Source organism: Sapajus apella, unplaced genomic scaffold (genome assembly GCF_009761245.1).
Source record: "Sapajus apella isolate SASKATOON/1434 unplaced genomic scaffold, GSC_monkey_1.0 scaffold16, whole genome shotgun sequence".
NCBI classification, from domain to species: Eukaryota; Metazoa; Chordata; class Mammalia; order Primates; family Cebidae; genus Sapajus; species Sapajus apella.
The window spans coordinates 31,115,602-31,131,402 of NW_022436956.1; positions in this window are offsets into that span (position 1 = coordinate 31,115,602).

A 15,801-nucleotide genomic window follows, 5' to 3' on the forward strand; every position below is an offset into this window, starting at 1 on the left:
AAGTATGTGATCATCAAATAGAGGGTTACTGTCTCTGGGGCATAGAATAATGGAAGTCAATGGATAAATATTAGTGTTTGTTCCATAATGGGACCAAGGAATCCAGCCATCCAGCCCTGATAGCTGGTATATCCCTAAGGCAGGGCTGAACATTTAGCCATCTTAGCTTGACATCATTAAAGACTTGAGCCATACTCTGTACTCAGTAAATGCATCATAAATCCCATCATAAATCAGCATCTCTTGTCAATTTATCTGCAGAAGACAATACTGTTCTCAGAGTAAGACAGGATTTTCTACCATTGGCGTTATGAATTAACTAATTGTCATTTTTATTTATATGTCCATACGCTATGACCTGGATGAGTATGAGATTTGCCCCCATGGGATGGTACATTGTACCCCAGAGCATTGACATAATCCATTAGCTACATTTACAGAGTTCAGGGTCAAGGAACAAAACTTTGGGGTTTGGGAAAGTCACATATTGCATACATATATATACGAATATATATATATGTATATATGTGTATATATATATGTATGTGAATGTATATGTATATGTGTGTTTTGTGTGTGTATTTATGTATATGCGTGTGTATATATACACACATAAAACACACACACTATACACAAATACCTGTAAACACATACAAACATACATATGCATACATATAAATATATACACACATATTAAAGTGCCTGATACTTCTGTGCAGTCTGAGATAGGTTTTTTCCCAAACATATCAGTGTCAGGGACATTTTTGACAATCTATATTTTTCACAGTGTTCCACTTAATCCTCATGTAATTCTGTAAAGTGGGCACTAGTATACTTTACAGATGCGACAGAGAAGTTATACAATTTGCCCAAAATTGTAAGGTTATAAATGATATACCCAGCTTTTCTGGGTATCATTTCCTCTGTAAATGAAATAAATCACTTAGCCCAAGGGGATTCTATTTCAAGCCTGTGTTGCCTTAAAACACATGCATACACACTACAGCAAATAAAGAAATTAAATAAAATTCCAGCCTCTGTTCACTTGGATAATATTAGAGGAAATCTAATTTATGACTCATGGAGACACTACTAAAATTTAAAGCTCTTTCCTTCTAACCAATTCTCTTACACACCAGTTTGCTACCTTACTTTCCTCTTCCTCAGTTCTCACACTGTGCACCACAGACATGGCTTTTTCACCTTCCCTGGTCTATAGCCATCTTCCCACGTCTATAGCCACCTTCCCACTGGAAGCTTACTCACCAGCCATGTTGGGACCCTCTGGAAGCTCCAAGCCGGGTCCCCACTCACTCCTCACAGATAGAAGACCTCTGAAGAGGCTTGGCAGTCTACTTCTCTCAAGCTGACCACTTTTCTACCAGAAATGCTCGTGGAGGATTTTCAATAAATAATAATGTGTACCTGGTTACACATTTGATCATTCATGTATGCTTCATTCCTTCATCTGTAGCATGGAGAAAAATAAAAGTTGCTTTAAAAAATCAGCAACAGATTTTCTTTTAAAGGAAGAGCAAGTGAACTTAGTTTAGAAAAATACAGTATGTTGGGCCATTAAATGGTCCTGATATGGGCCTCATGTTAGCCCCAAGAACCACAATGCTTTGCACAATGAAGGACAAATTTTGAGCCTCCACATGACATTTCCATATGGAAGAAGGAAACAGCATTTACCAGGTGGTTGCTGGAGTGGGGAAATACCACAGAGTATTGTTTGAGCTCTAGGCAAAGGGAGCATCAAATGTGGAATGGCCAAGACACTTTTAAGGACAGGTGTGGCTAATATCCAAGTTTCTGGCTATGCTGCAATACCTGTCATACCTCTACAAATACACAAATTCCTTCATGGTCTCAAATCATCTATAAATATTTCTATACACACAGACTGGAGTTGGCGATACTCAGGAGAGTGTAGGGATGGGGGCTTCATACAATGGAGCAAAGGCCGGACACTGGGAGGTACATCAGCCTTCCCAGAGCAGATGTTACCTGTGCCAGGTCTTCAAAAAGAAGTGTTTCAGAGAAAGAGAATATCAGTTTAAATAAGTTAGGGAAACACAAAGCAGCTGCACCAGTTTTGGAACAAGACTTTCATAGCAATATAGAGGGTGCAGCTTAGTGGTTAATGACTCCCACTCTGTTAATCTGAAGATCAGGTTCAAATCCTGGCTACATCAGTTGTGCTAGCTGCATAAACTTAGGTAAGTTACCTAAGTTCACTCTGCCTTCCTTTCCTTCTCTGGAAAATAGAACAATGGTAGAGTCTACCTTGTAGTATTGTTGGGAAGAATAATTGTGGCAATATACTTTAAAAGTTAGCATAGTACCATTGTGGAAGACAGTGTGGTGATTCCTCAGGGATCTAGAAATAGAAATTCCATTGAACCCAGCAATCCTATTAATGGGCATATACTCAAAGGATTATAAATTGTTCTATTATAAAGACTCATGCACGTGTATGTTTATTGTGGCACTGTTTACAATAGCAAAGACCTGGAACCGACACAAATGCCCATCAATGATAGGCTGGACAAGGAAAATGTGGCACATATACATCATGGAATACTATGCAGCCATAAAAAAAGATAGGTTCATATCCTTTGTAGGGACATGGATGAACCTGGAATCCATCATTCTCAGCAAACTGACACAGAACAGAAAATCAAACACCTCATGTTCTCACTCATAGGCGGGTGTTAAACAATGAGAACACGTGGACATGGGAAGGGGAGCATCACACACCGGGGTCTGTTGTGGGGGACTAGGGGAGGGATAGCAGAGGGTGGGGAGGTTGGGGAGGGATAACATGAAGAGAAATGCCAGAAATAGGTGACGGGGGGATGGAGGCAGCAAACCACCTTGCCATGTAAGTACCTTTGCAACAATCCTGCATGATCTGCACATGTACTCCAGAACCTAAAATATAATAAATAAAAACAAAAAGCATAGCACTTGGATCATGATAACTCATAGTGGTTAACAAAATCATAGGTCACTCATAGTGGTTAAGGTCTCTCACATGGCTAAGATAATCACAGGCTGATTGTGACACCTCTAGGGAAGCTTTCATAACAGAGCACAAAAATATGACTTTAGGCATTCGCTTTGCACTTTTATAGGAAAAGCTGAACCTAGCAGCTCTGATGTGTGGTATGAGGCTATTCCGGGACACGGTGTGCCTCATCTTCTTTGTACCTTGTTATGGATGTTTCCTTTCCATCTTGTTTTTCCCTAATGTTGCTGCAGCCAGATTAGATTGAAGTTAAATGGAATGAATGAACTGAAAAATCAGCATGTCCACTCTTTCCCCATAACCACTGCAGGGTCCCAGAAAACAGACGGCATGTTTGGAATGGCTCTTAGTATAGAGAGAAAACTCCAAATGCCGTCGCTACTGTGAGCAGAATGTTATATTAGTTCTTAGCTCAGGTCCTCTAGAAGACAGAGCCTGCAGTGGGATTAAGGCAATAACTCTTTATGTGGGAAAACCAAGCCAAGGACAGTGAAGATGAGGAAAAATCAGAAGTGAGGGAAGCAAAGATGCAAAGCAATATAATGTGTCACATGACAACACTGGCTGCCACTTTACAACAAGTTGCTAACATAGCTGGCCACTCTGCAGATGTGTCTTCTTGGCATGCAGGATGTGCAGGGAAGAAATATACATTGTATTGGTCCATGAAAGAGAGGAAGGAAGGGAGTTTATCTTTTTGAACTCCTCTCATCTCTTGTTCCCCCTTGGCCAAGATTCCCCACAGCAGGAATTAACTTGCCTGAGCTCCTGAGTTGCATCATCTGGCCCCAGGGTTTCATAGTCAGTGTATGGTGGCCCCACTATGGCATTTTATTCAAGTCCAAAAATTACTTGGCATTGATGAGATATAACCAAAAGTAAGGAAGGGTCAAAGACTAACAGTGTATCATTTTACATTCTTTCTACTGGCTTGAAAACCTATCACAAGTACCCTTTCAAATTGTCTATATTTCTAATATACATAAGAAATAATTATATAGGCACATATAGACTAAACCTTTCTATTAATACCACATCATACTTTCCATATGCCGCATTTGTCACACACACACACATCCCCCCTCAAAATGCATTCCTTAGAGTAAAGGACTACTGTACCTCTAGGTGGGTACTTATGATGGTATGTTTATTATCCGGTAGGTACAGAATCAATCTGTCTCTGTCTCTCTCTGTCTCTCTCTCTCTTTCTCAATCTCTCTCTCTCTCTCTCTCTCTCTCTCTCTCTCTCTCTCTCTCTCTTCATCTCTCTCTTCTTGCAGGCTATCTAGGCTGTCTCTGTAGCCTAGAACTAGTATAAGGATCTTATTACCACAAGATCCAAGCAACCAAGCCAAAGATTTTACCTTCAAATATGAGAAGAGCCAAGAGACAGCATGCACCACTGCAGTGGAAGCCAATATCATTGAGCTATGAACATTCAGCATTCTTGTTCTCCATAGGGGAAACTCCTTTTCTAGATTGGTATCCTTAGAGGTATTTGACTCACCCCCTTGCTAGGATAGTCTATATGCCAGTAAGTCAGCTCCCATATGTTCAGCCCATGTATGATTCATGCACATGAGAGCTTTGCTATTCCATCCATCTTTCTGTAGGTTTTAGGAGAAATTAAGCAATTCTAAATTATTGGTGCTCACAGGATGTGGTGGATTTTTCTGAGACCTGGGCAGTCTACATAGGAAGGGCTGATAAAGGCTGTGGCTAGAATTGGGACTGAGAGTCATTTGTATAGTCACATAATATGCATATAGTGAAGAGACAGAAAGGAGGAAGCAGGTCAAGGACTCTGAGAAGTTGTACAGGTTTATGTCTCAATAGCAGAGCTAAGCAAGGAGCCGTGTCCACCTGCTTTTCCATTTCATATGCCTACTCTAAGACCATTCTGCCAATGATAGTGGTGGACCTATAAGGCCTGCTGATAAATATACAGCAGGGTAGCAAATGATAAGGTCATGAGATTTGAGGAAAGAGATGGTATTATTTAAAGAGTCATCCATCCTCTGGTTTTATTTATACATTTTGTGAAATGTCACCTTGATCAGAACTTTTTCTGGAAGGCTCACTTGACTATTCATTTTGGTTAACAAGATACAAGCCTTCTTCTTTATCTGGACTAAGACTCCTTAACTAATAAGTAATAAAACCACAACTTGAGCCCAGCCCAGTCTGACTGTAGAACCCATGCTTTTAACCATTAATGTCAACTTATGTTAATGTCCTGACAAATCAATGTTAAATGACACTTAATGCAATTAAATGGTGCCTTCTAATTGTCTTCTTTGAGACAGCATAGCATAGTGGTTCAATATTAATTCAATAACTATTTATTGACTATTTATTAGATAAGAGCAAGGATTCTGTTTTTGAGATAAGCTCTAACTCTGTTGCTCAGGCTGGAGTGCAGTTGCACAATTGCAGCTCACTGCAGCCTCAATCTCCTTGGCTCAAGAGATCTTTCTGCCTCAGGTTTCTGAGTAAATAGGACAACAGGTATGTTCCATCATGCTCAATTAATTTTTTTAATTTTTTGTAGAGATGGAGTCATATATATATATATATATATATATATATATATAATTGCATTTTAGGTTTTGGGGTACATGTGAAGAACATGTAAGATTGTTGCACAGGTACACACATGGCAGTGTGGTTTGCTGCCTTCTTCCCCATCACCTATATCTGGCATTTCTCCCCATGTTATCCCTCCCCAACTCCCCACCCCGCACTGTCCCTCCCTTAGTTCCCCCACCACAGACCCCAGGAGTCTTATGTTGCCCAAGCTGGAGGAGCAGGGGTTCTTGATGAGGACCACCTATATCTGTGCTGTCTAATATGGGAGCCACTACCAAATAAGACTGTTGAATACTTAAATTATAGCTAGTATAACTGAGGAAATAAATTTTTAAGTTTATTTCATTTAATTACATATAAATTTTTAAAGATTTTCAATTCAATTATTAGAAACACTCAAGTATGTTTGAAAAAATTGGTGTATGTGAATCTACATCTTCAATAATAACTTTTACAAAATCAAAATATATCAAGTATTTCAAGTGAAATTTGAGTGCCAACATTGAGATATTCAATAAGTGTAAAGTACATACCTGATTTCAAAGACTTATTACAGAAAAAGAAATGTAAGGCTGGGTGCAGTGGCTCATGCCTGTAATCCCAGAACTTTGGGAGACCAAGGCGGACAGATCACCTGTGGTCAAGAGTTTGAGACCAGCCTGGTCAACATGGTGAATCCCTGTCTCTACTAAAAATACAAAAATTAGCCCTACATGGTGGCTCGCACCTGTAATCCTCGCTACTCAGGGGGCTGAGGCAGGAGAATTGCTTGAACCAGGATGTGGAGGTTGCAGTGAGCCGATATCACGCCCCTGGACTCCATCCTGGGTGACAGAGTGAGACTTTGTCTCAAAAAAAAGGAAAATAAAATATCTTATTAATTTTTTATTGTTTATATGTTAAATTAAGAATATTTTGGTTATATTGACTTAAATAAAATATTACAATTAATATCAACTCACATTTCTTTTTCATCTAATGTGGATACTGTAAAATTTAAAGTAACATGATTTGCTAATATTGGCTTAAATTCAACTCCTAACTTTAATCACATGTAAGTCATGTGCCTTGACAAGTTATGGCAAGTTTTACCTATTTTTGCCTCTATTTCTAAGCCTATAAAATGGGGCATAATATCAGTACATATGTAATGAGTTGTAATGGTTATCAGTCAGTGCCTGGCACATGGTAATTTCTCAATAAAGGTTAATTAACTATTATCACTACTAATGCTAATTGTATAAACATGCTATATATAACCTTAAAACTGATTTTATTCTTTCAATGGAATTTCCATTGAGAATAGACCTACAGGGATTCAGAACACATATAAATATGAAGAGTGCTTTGCTTAATGTTTTAAGCATTAAAACAATCCGTATTTGGGTAAGGATTTTCAAGGGAGTTTGTAGTTGTCACTTAGATTAATAGCTCGAGAAACTTGGATGATTTTTTTTCTGGCAGTGCCAATGTCCCTCTGACATTGTGGGGACTTTTGTGCTGCTGCTGCTGCTTGTTTGCAATTTTTATTATATTTCAACAAAGAGCTCTGCTTGCTCAGAGCTATTGAAATTGTAAAGCAGCATACATGATGGGATAGCTTATTTCATCCAATTCTCAATAACCATTGCAGGTTTTTTGTCTCTTTCTTTATGAAAATTGTCTGTTCAATTATGAGGTATTATTCACATTATCATTACCTGAATAGTTCCTTGAGGGAGAAAATCTGCAAGTGAGAAAAAAACAGCACAAGGACAGATGATAGAGGGTAACAGATGTCTTCTTCTGGAGTCACCTGCTTCATAAAGGATTACATACAATTCTCTTCCTAGAAACTGCCTATGCTACTTTTCCAAGCAATTCTCTAAAATTAAAGTAGCATTATTTTAGACTTTCTAAAGACTTCCTAAATAACCACAAAATAAACTTTCTTGGCTATAGAAATATGCAGATTCATGTGCCATGGCAAACACAGGATTTCTGCTGCGGTTTCTGTGAGCAGAGAGTCTACAGTTGGGTGGGTAACACAAATACCTAAGTGTAATGTTAAGCCACGGAGGGATGCCAGGTCTAGCATCTGGTGTAAAAGGTGCTGCAGGAGCGCAAAGGAGAGAGGCAGAATTCTGCAAGAGTGCCAGAGGGAACAAAGGATCTCCCCTGAGAACTCTGGGCAGGTGATTTTACACAATGAGACTCAGATTTTGCACCTGTCAAAGGAAAAGATATAGACCAATGTATCTCCAAGTTGTGACACTCCAAGAATCTTTTAAAGGGAGTCAGAACTGCCATCATAGCCACTAGTTTCCTTTTGTCCTTAAATTCCTTACTGATAAACAAAAAACAAAAAAATACATTGCATAACGATAAAGGGTGCAATTCAACAAGAAGACCTAGCTATCCTAAATCTATAGGCATCTAGCGTTAGAGCATCCAAATTTGTAAAACAAGTTCTCAGAGACTTATGAAGTAACTTAGATAACTACAATAATAGTGGTAGACTTAACACCACACTGATGGTATTAGACAGATTATCAAGGCAGAAAACCAACAAAGATATTCTGTACCTAAAATTGACACTTGACCAAATGGACCTAAAATACATTTACAGGACACTCCACCCAGCAACAACAGAATATACATTCTTCTCATGTACACACGACACATACTCTAATATTGACTGCACATTCAATTGTAAAGTACTTCTCGGCAAAATCAAATTTAAAAAAAACAAACTGGGGATATATCAACCACAGTCTTGGACTACAGCACAATAAAAATAGAAATCAATGATAAGACTGCTCAAAACCATGCAATTACAAGGACATTAAACCACCTACTCCAGGCCAGACACAGTGGCTCACACCTGTAATCCCAGCACTTTGGGGGGCTCAGGAGGGTGGATCACCTGAGGTCAGGAGTTCAAGACCAGCTTGGCCAACATGGTGAAACCCCATCTCTACTAAAAAATACAAAAATTAACTTGGTGTGGTGGCGCCTATGATCCTAACTACTCAGGAGGCTGAGGCAGGAGAATCACTTAAGCCCAGGAGATGGAGGTTGCAGTGGGCTGAGATTGTTCCACTGCATTCCAGCCTGAGTGACAGAGCAGAACTTTGTCTCAGAAAAAAAAAAAAAAAGAAAAAAATCTACTACTGAATGACTTTTGGGTAAACAATGAAATTAAGGCAGAAATCAAAAAATTACTTGAAACTAATGAAAACAAAGATACAACATACCAGAATCTCTGGGACACAGCTAAAGCAGTGGTAAGAGAAAAGTTTATAGTGCTGAATGCCTACATCAAGAAGAAAGATCTCAACTTACTGAACTATTAAAGCATCACACTTAGAGGAACTAGAAAAAAACGGAAGGCAACCCCAAAGCTAGCAGAAAAAAAGAAATGTGCTTTTAAATGACCAGAACTCATAAAAACTCACTCACCATCCTGAGGCCAGCTTCAAGGGGATGATGCTAAACCGTTCGTGAGAAACCACCTACCAGCCAATCACCTCCACCAGGCAGCACCTCCAACATTCAGGATTACAAGTGAGCATGAGGTTTGGGTGGAGACACAGATCCAAACCATATCAGAAGATAATGAAGAGACCTTTAGAGGTAGATCATTTTTCAGAGAGCAGGCCTGAATGGGGTGCCTGTAGATGAAGAAAGGGAATTGAAGTATGAAAGGCTCCTTAAAACCCACTTTCAAATTGATCCAGCTTGAAATGGCAAGCAGATACATGAAGATGCACACATTTTGCCTCCCCACAATTTGGAAAAAGAGTGAAGGATAGGATCAGACTTTCCTGAGAAAGAAGTTCTTGACAATATTTATCTTAGTTTCTGTATATATAGTACCTGATATAATACTTGGCTCATGATTAATGAGCAATAAGGAGGGCTTGAATTATTCTTGGATAAAAAAGTAAACTTTCCTCTAGACCAGAATTAATCAGTTGTAATTGGCATTGTCCCTCCTAAATCTCCCAAAACCTGTTTAATGTAGTATTTGCTGCTTCCAGGGGTACCCATTAATTCAATGCATAGAACTTTATATTCAGTAAAGAACTTAAAATGGCAATCAAGTTCTCAGAACTAAAAATCAAGACTTAGTGTTGACCCATGGTCTGGCAACAGAATGAAATGTTTATAATATAATATTAATAGTTATTATTTTGAATATAAAGAGACAGACTGTATAGGTAGAAAGTATGTGACCTTTTCATGGGTGCACCATGAGGGTCACAGCTGGCACTCCTATAGTAAAAGACAGGTTAACAAGAGAGAAGTGTAACAAATGTATTTAAACAACGTTTTGTGTGACACCGGAACCTTCAGAAATAAAAACCCAAAGACCTAGAGAAAACTGTCTGTTTTTATGCTTAGTTTCAATGAAGAATGCACAACCATGTAGCAAGGCAGTTGGACAAAAGGGTCTGCTCGAATGGTATTAGAGTGGGAAACCCAGCAAGGCCTGTACGTCCAGATTCTTCTTGGCCTCTCTGCATAGCATTCCTTCCGCCCAGGTATAGGGCAAAACTCCTATGGAATGAGGGTCTTCAAGGGAGAAGGGAGAGAGTGACCTTGCTAGGTTTTCTGTCTTGCTTTAGGGGAGAGGGGTTCTAGTATCTATGACCTGCCTTGGAGGAGAGGAATTCTGGTTTCTGTGACTCACTTTAGGGGAGATGGAGGGATGGGAAACTGGAGGGCAGGGGAAGGTCAGAGAGAGACTTTGTTTCTGAGGCTGGTTCTGGGCCTTCCTATCTCCTTTTGTTCAAAGTACTCAGTGTGCCAAAGTGTGATACTTTGGAGTATCATTTTCTGAGTCCTAGAAAGAGAAAAGCTAAAATGGCTCATAATCCCGCTAACAAGACATTAAAGGTTTACACATTCAAGTTGAGGAAATTTGAACAGTGGAAATGATTCAAACATAAAAGCAAAAGCCTCTCTTCATATCTCTGTTACTTATACCAAATATAGTTTTTTATAATTGTTAATAAGATAAAATGGTTAAAATCAAGACTGCTTAGGATAATCTGTGAGCCATAGTCCATCAAAATTTGCAAGTTCAGCCATGAAGTCATTATTCAAGAGTGGTCAAAGCACAGTCCCTGCCCCCAAGGAATTTACAGCCGCAGGATAATTCTCATTCTAAAGTAAACTGAATAATGTAACATTCTGTAAACTGAATTGAGCTTTAACTATGTTACCATCTACTCTAAATATCATAAAGTCTCAGCTGGTAAGTCTTCAAACTGGCACCACCATCTCACTTCCTACACCCAACCACACACACATATACTCACATCTCAGCGGTTGGCCCAGGGAAAGCTCTACTGTCTCCTATTCTATATAATGACTTTACTGTAGCCACTTTCACTTTCCCTGGTGATATTAGGAAAGCTGGGACAATAAAAGCATCTCCTCTTGATCATAGGGTCTTATTAGTAGCCCAGATTTCATCTGGACACCTTACATGATAAATGAGATACCTGAGGCCCTGAGAGGTAACTATCTCTTTACCCAGCTAGTTAGTTAGAACCTTGCTTTGACCTAACCCTGACTACCAGCCCAGTGCTCTTTCTATCAGAGCACACTAGAAAAAAATCCAGCTGTTTTTGCCAACGCAGTGTACCCAGGCTTGCTGGAAATCGTGCAGACAGAGAGCTACATTACTTTTCCAATAGCTAATGCAATTTCTTTTGAAAGCATATTCCTCTCTCTAAAAGTAAATTAAATGGCATAATCTTTCCATAAACTGGATTTAGTAACATATTCTCTATGATAAACAACATTTAAATTGGAATCACCTCCTCTGTAATGTGAAATTGAAGTTTATTTTTGATGTGTTATCTGATGATGACGATTGACTATAAATGTAGGACCATTTAGTAAGCAAATAAACCACTCAGTTAGGAAGTAACATAATACACAGCAATTTTATAAATCTCTTTCCATCTTATCTTTCCACTGGTTTGGGAGAAGTAAAGGGGACATTGAAATGCATTAGGCAAATTGGGATATTAACAATGCCATTTAAATTATTGCCATGATTTGTGAAACACAAAGAATAAAAACATACCTTGGGACTGCAAATAAAAGTCTAAGAGGATGGTTTTCCAACAGGGCTTCCTGGAGCATAAACATCTAAGGCGTTAGTTGGGGGAGTGTTGTTGTGAGTATCTTGACCAGATGCCTATGCAGCCAGAGCAGCTCCATTTGGGATGTCTGCATTTTGTGTTTGAATCCTATAGATTTCTTCTGAAGAAAGGGCTCCAAGGCAGGCAAGTAGGCAAGCAGGAAGAAAAGGAAAAAGAAAGGAAAAGGTTGAAAAGTTATGTCTTTATCTTTGTCTTTCAGGTAGAAAAGCATACTGTCTAACTTCACCCCAGTTCTCATCTTTATTTCGTTGTAGTAGCATAAAAATTTTCAAACTTATTTGGACAAGCACTACTAGATCCTAAATATCTATCAAGTGACCATAATTAAATAATGTATTACTGATAAAGTTCTAGATAGGCACATATTAATGGAAGAGAATGTGAATCTGTTAATCAACTCAAAATACATGTGAGTATTTAGGCAATATTAAAATAGGATTTTAGGCCAGGTGTGGTGGCTCATGCCTGTAATCCCAGCACTTTGGGAGGCTGAGGCAGGCAGATCACCTGAGGTCAGGAGTTCAAGACCAACCTGGTCAACATGGTGAAATCCCGTCTCTACTAAATTTACAAAAATTAGCTGGGAGTGGGGGCATGCACCTGTAATCCCAACTACTCAGGAGGCTGAGGCACAAGAATTGCTTGAACCTGAGAGGCAAAGGTTGCAGTGAGCCAAGATCGTGCTACTGCACTCTAGCCTGGGTGGCAGAGTGACACATTGTCTCAAAAAAAAAAAACTTCATAATGTTGAAAGAATTGACTAAATCATAGGGTAGAGTGCACAATTAGATCTCTATTAATTATTACACACACACACATACACAGAGTGTGAGATAGCGATTATAAGGAATTGGCTCACACAATTATGGAGGCTGACAAGTCTCAAGATCTGTAGTTGGCAAGCTGAAGACCTATGAGAGCCAATAGTGCAGTTTCAGTCCAAAGCCAGTGGACCCAGGAAAAGTTAATGTTTCGGTTGGAGTCCAAAGGTAGGATACACCAATGTCCCAGCCATAAGGCAATCAGATAGGAGGAAATTCCCTCTCATGTAGGGGAGGTGCAGACTTTTTGTTCTCTTCAGGCCCTCCACTGATTGGATGAGGCCTACTCACATTAGGAAGGGCAGTCTGCTTTACTCAGTGAACAGATTCAAATGTTAATCTCATCCAAAACACCCTCATATACATACCTAAGATAATATTTGACCAAATATTTGGGCATTTTGTAGTCAGTCAAGTTGACACATAAAATTAATCATCATAGTTTTCAACATGAATTCCAGATTAATTAAAGATCTGAAAGTAAAAAGGAAAGTAAAACACAAAAAAATTAATATAGATGAATATTCCTCTCTTTCTTGGTATTCTTAGGCCCTTTAAGTTTAGATAAATACAAAATACTGTAAAGAATAATATTAAGAGATTTACTTACATAAACATTGAACTATAGGAATAATTTACACCTTTTAATTTGCTTTATTGGTATTCAGACTTTTTAGAGTCAAGGAATTCTAGAGAAGAAAGTATTACATGTAGCTTCTAGTAATTATTTTCTCAACTTGCCTGTCAAACATGAGCCAACCTATTCTAATCCCTTATTCCTGATATTCTAAAATGACTGGATTGGAAAGGAGGTATGTAGGGTGTCAAAAGAGTCATTTCTGCTTTTAAGGTGAATGATCAACTCCTCAGCTGTGAACAAAAAGAACAATATCAAATATTCTAGAACTTGTCCTAACTTAAGCTTACTTGTGATTTCTTTCATTTTCATGTATTCCTTGCAACATATGGTATGCAATGATTTCCTAATCAGTATATACATTTTAAGGTCATCCTAAAGTCTACAATTTTTACCAGGAAGTTAATCTATAAACAAGGTATAATACAGCATGCAAATTGAGTTATAAAGTCGTGGGCAGGCTTAATAGCAGGCCTGCTGTAATTGCTTGCTCCTAATGCCTGAACAACATTTGTATGGTATTTTCAACTGAGTGACCATTTTTGCAAGCAAATGACTGAAATTTTGGATTTGATCCATAGAAATTTATTTTATGGAGCATTTATATACAGTGATACAATTTGCAATGTGCTTTAATGACCATTCTAGTAGCCATATAAATTAAACTGCCATCAAAATGTGCAAAAATGGCACCTAAATTTGAGCAGCGTTCCTCTTCATTTTAGATGTTATTACTTCATGAGGAAAGGAAACATTTTTTCTCTGTCTTTTTTCCTCCCTTTGCTCTTTTGATATTTGATCAAGCAGCATTGTTCCATAGTAGGTCTGCCGCAGACGGCTGTGCAAATTGGGACACGAGTCACACAGATATGAAATAAATGGCACCTTGGTCTAAAGTTATGCTAAGTGCTATCTTCAAAACTGATTGTGGCAGCCAACCCTCTTCATCAACAATACATTGTGTAATGTGAGAAGCTTTAATCCAAATTGCTCCTCAGTGTCCATTTGCAGAAGGGAGGGACTATTTGGTGGTATGTCGGAGCCAACTCAAACTGGAATATGTGCTTCTTTTCCCAGCTTCATGTTCCGTGATATTTTGTGAATAGCTTCTGATAGGCCATGGAAGACATATGTGCACCATGGAAATTAACAATTGCTACAAATCAAGGCTTTTAAAATTTTTCCTCCCTTGCTGATCAGTAAACACTTACCTCCATACCCCTGAACTCTGCAACGGAGGCCCGGACAAACAGGCTTTCTAGGCCGTATTGGGAAATTTCAACTAAAAATGTGGGTTCACACCATTTTCCTGGAAAAGATTTGAATGCTGTTCCTAGTTATCTACCTGACAGACAGATTGACTCACCAAAGGAAAGATGTCGAAGACTCACTTACCTACCTTGTGCTCAATCAGGGAGCCAATGATGGGGAAAGACACAGCACCTGGAGCACTCAGAAAGCCCTCATGAGGAAGGTATCTGATGGCCTCGGAAAAAAGAAAACAATAAAAGTACATAATCCTCTCAGTCCCTGGCATAGACACATTTTAGTTCTTTTACTAAAAAAATGCTCTGGATATGGAAACTCCATGAATGAAATTCCAGATTTTCAATTTTCACCATAATAGTCCATATTGACTAGAGCTGCCCTCTGTTTTCTAGTATCATATCCCAGTGTCCTCTCTAATCTCATGGGACCCCATCTGCCAGAATTACTGATTAGTCATGGAAGCTGAAAGAGAATAGCTATCAAATATAAGTAGAGAATAGCAATCAGATATAAGCAGAGAGCTTCAGAGGTACAAAGTGTCAAAAATTCACACATTCTTCAATATGTAATCAGAGTAATTATGAATACTTAATATAGCCTAATGTATTTTCAGATACTTTGACATAAATTATGATAAATATAACCTATGTAACTGTAATTCCCACCTAGGAATGATGAGTTAATATCTGAAATAACCTAATCAGAAGTCTACGCTTTAGGCATGCTTAGTTAAGATTTGAAAAATCTTAATCTATGCTCTAGAAAAAGCTACCACAAGTACTTCCCCTATTATGTAATCAACACGAGCATAGTTATATCGATTAACACAAGTGGCAGTAAAAGTAATTTTTCACTGAAGAAATGAGTAGTATTCAAGATATGTGATTGATTATAGAAATTATATAGGCTCCTCCTTCTGTGTATAAAAAATTAAAGGATAACAGCAAGCCCAGCAACCTAATTCTTTTATATTATTATACTACCACAAGTCTAGAAGTCCACGTGGCCTGGTGTCCCCCTCATTCAATCAAAGAGAGGGCTCTGTCTCCTAATTCAAATACACAGCCAGCCAAGCTTGCCATAAGACCATTCCATCTGCTTTGCAGTTCTGTTGCAAGAGAACCCCATTCCTATTGCCTCTGGGTCCCTCCCATGTGTCTTATGTAATAGTGGGCAGAACCATTAGGCGGGAGAAGCCTCACTCTTAAAAGCTACATGGAGCAAACCTTCTACTCCCAATGACCTGTGCTGGCTGTGACCCGAATGAGATATAAATCATTAGTATATTTT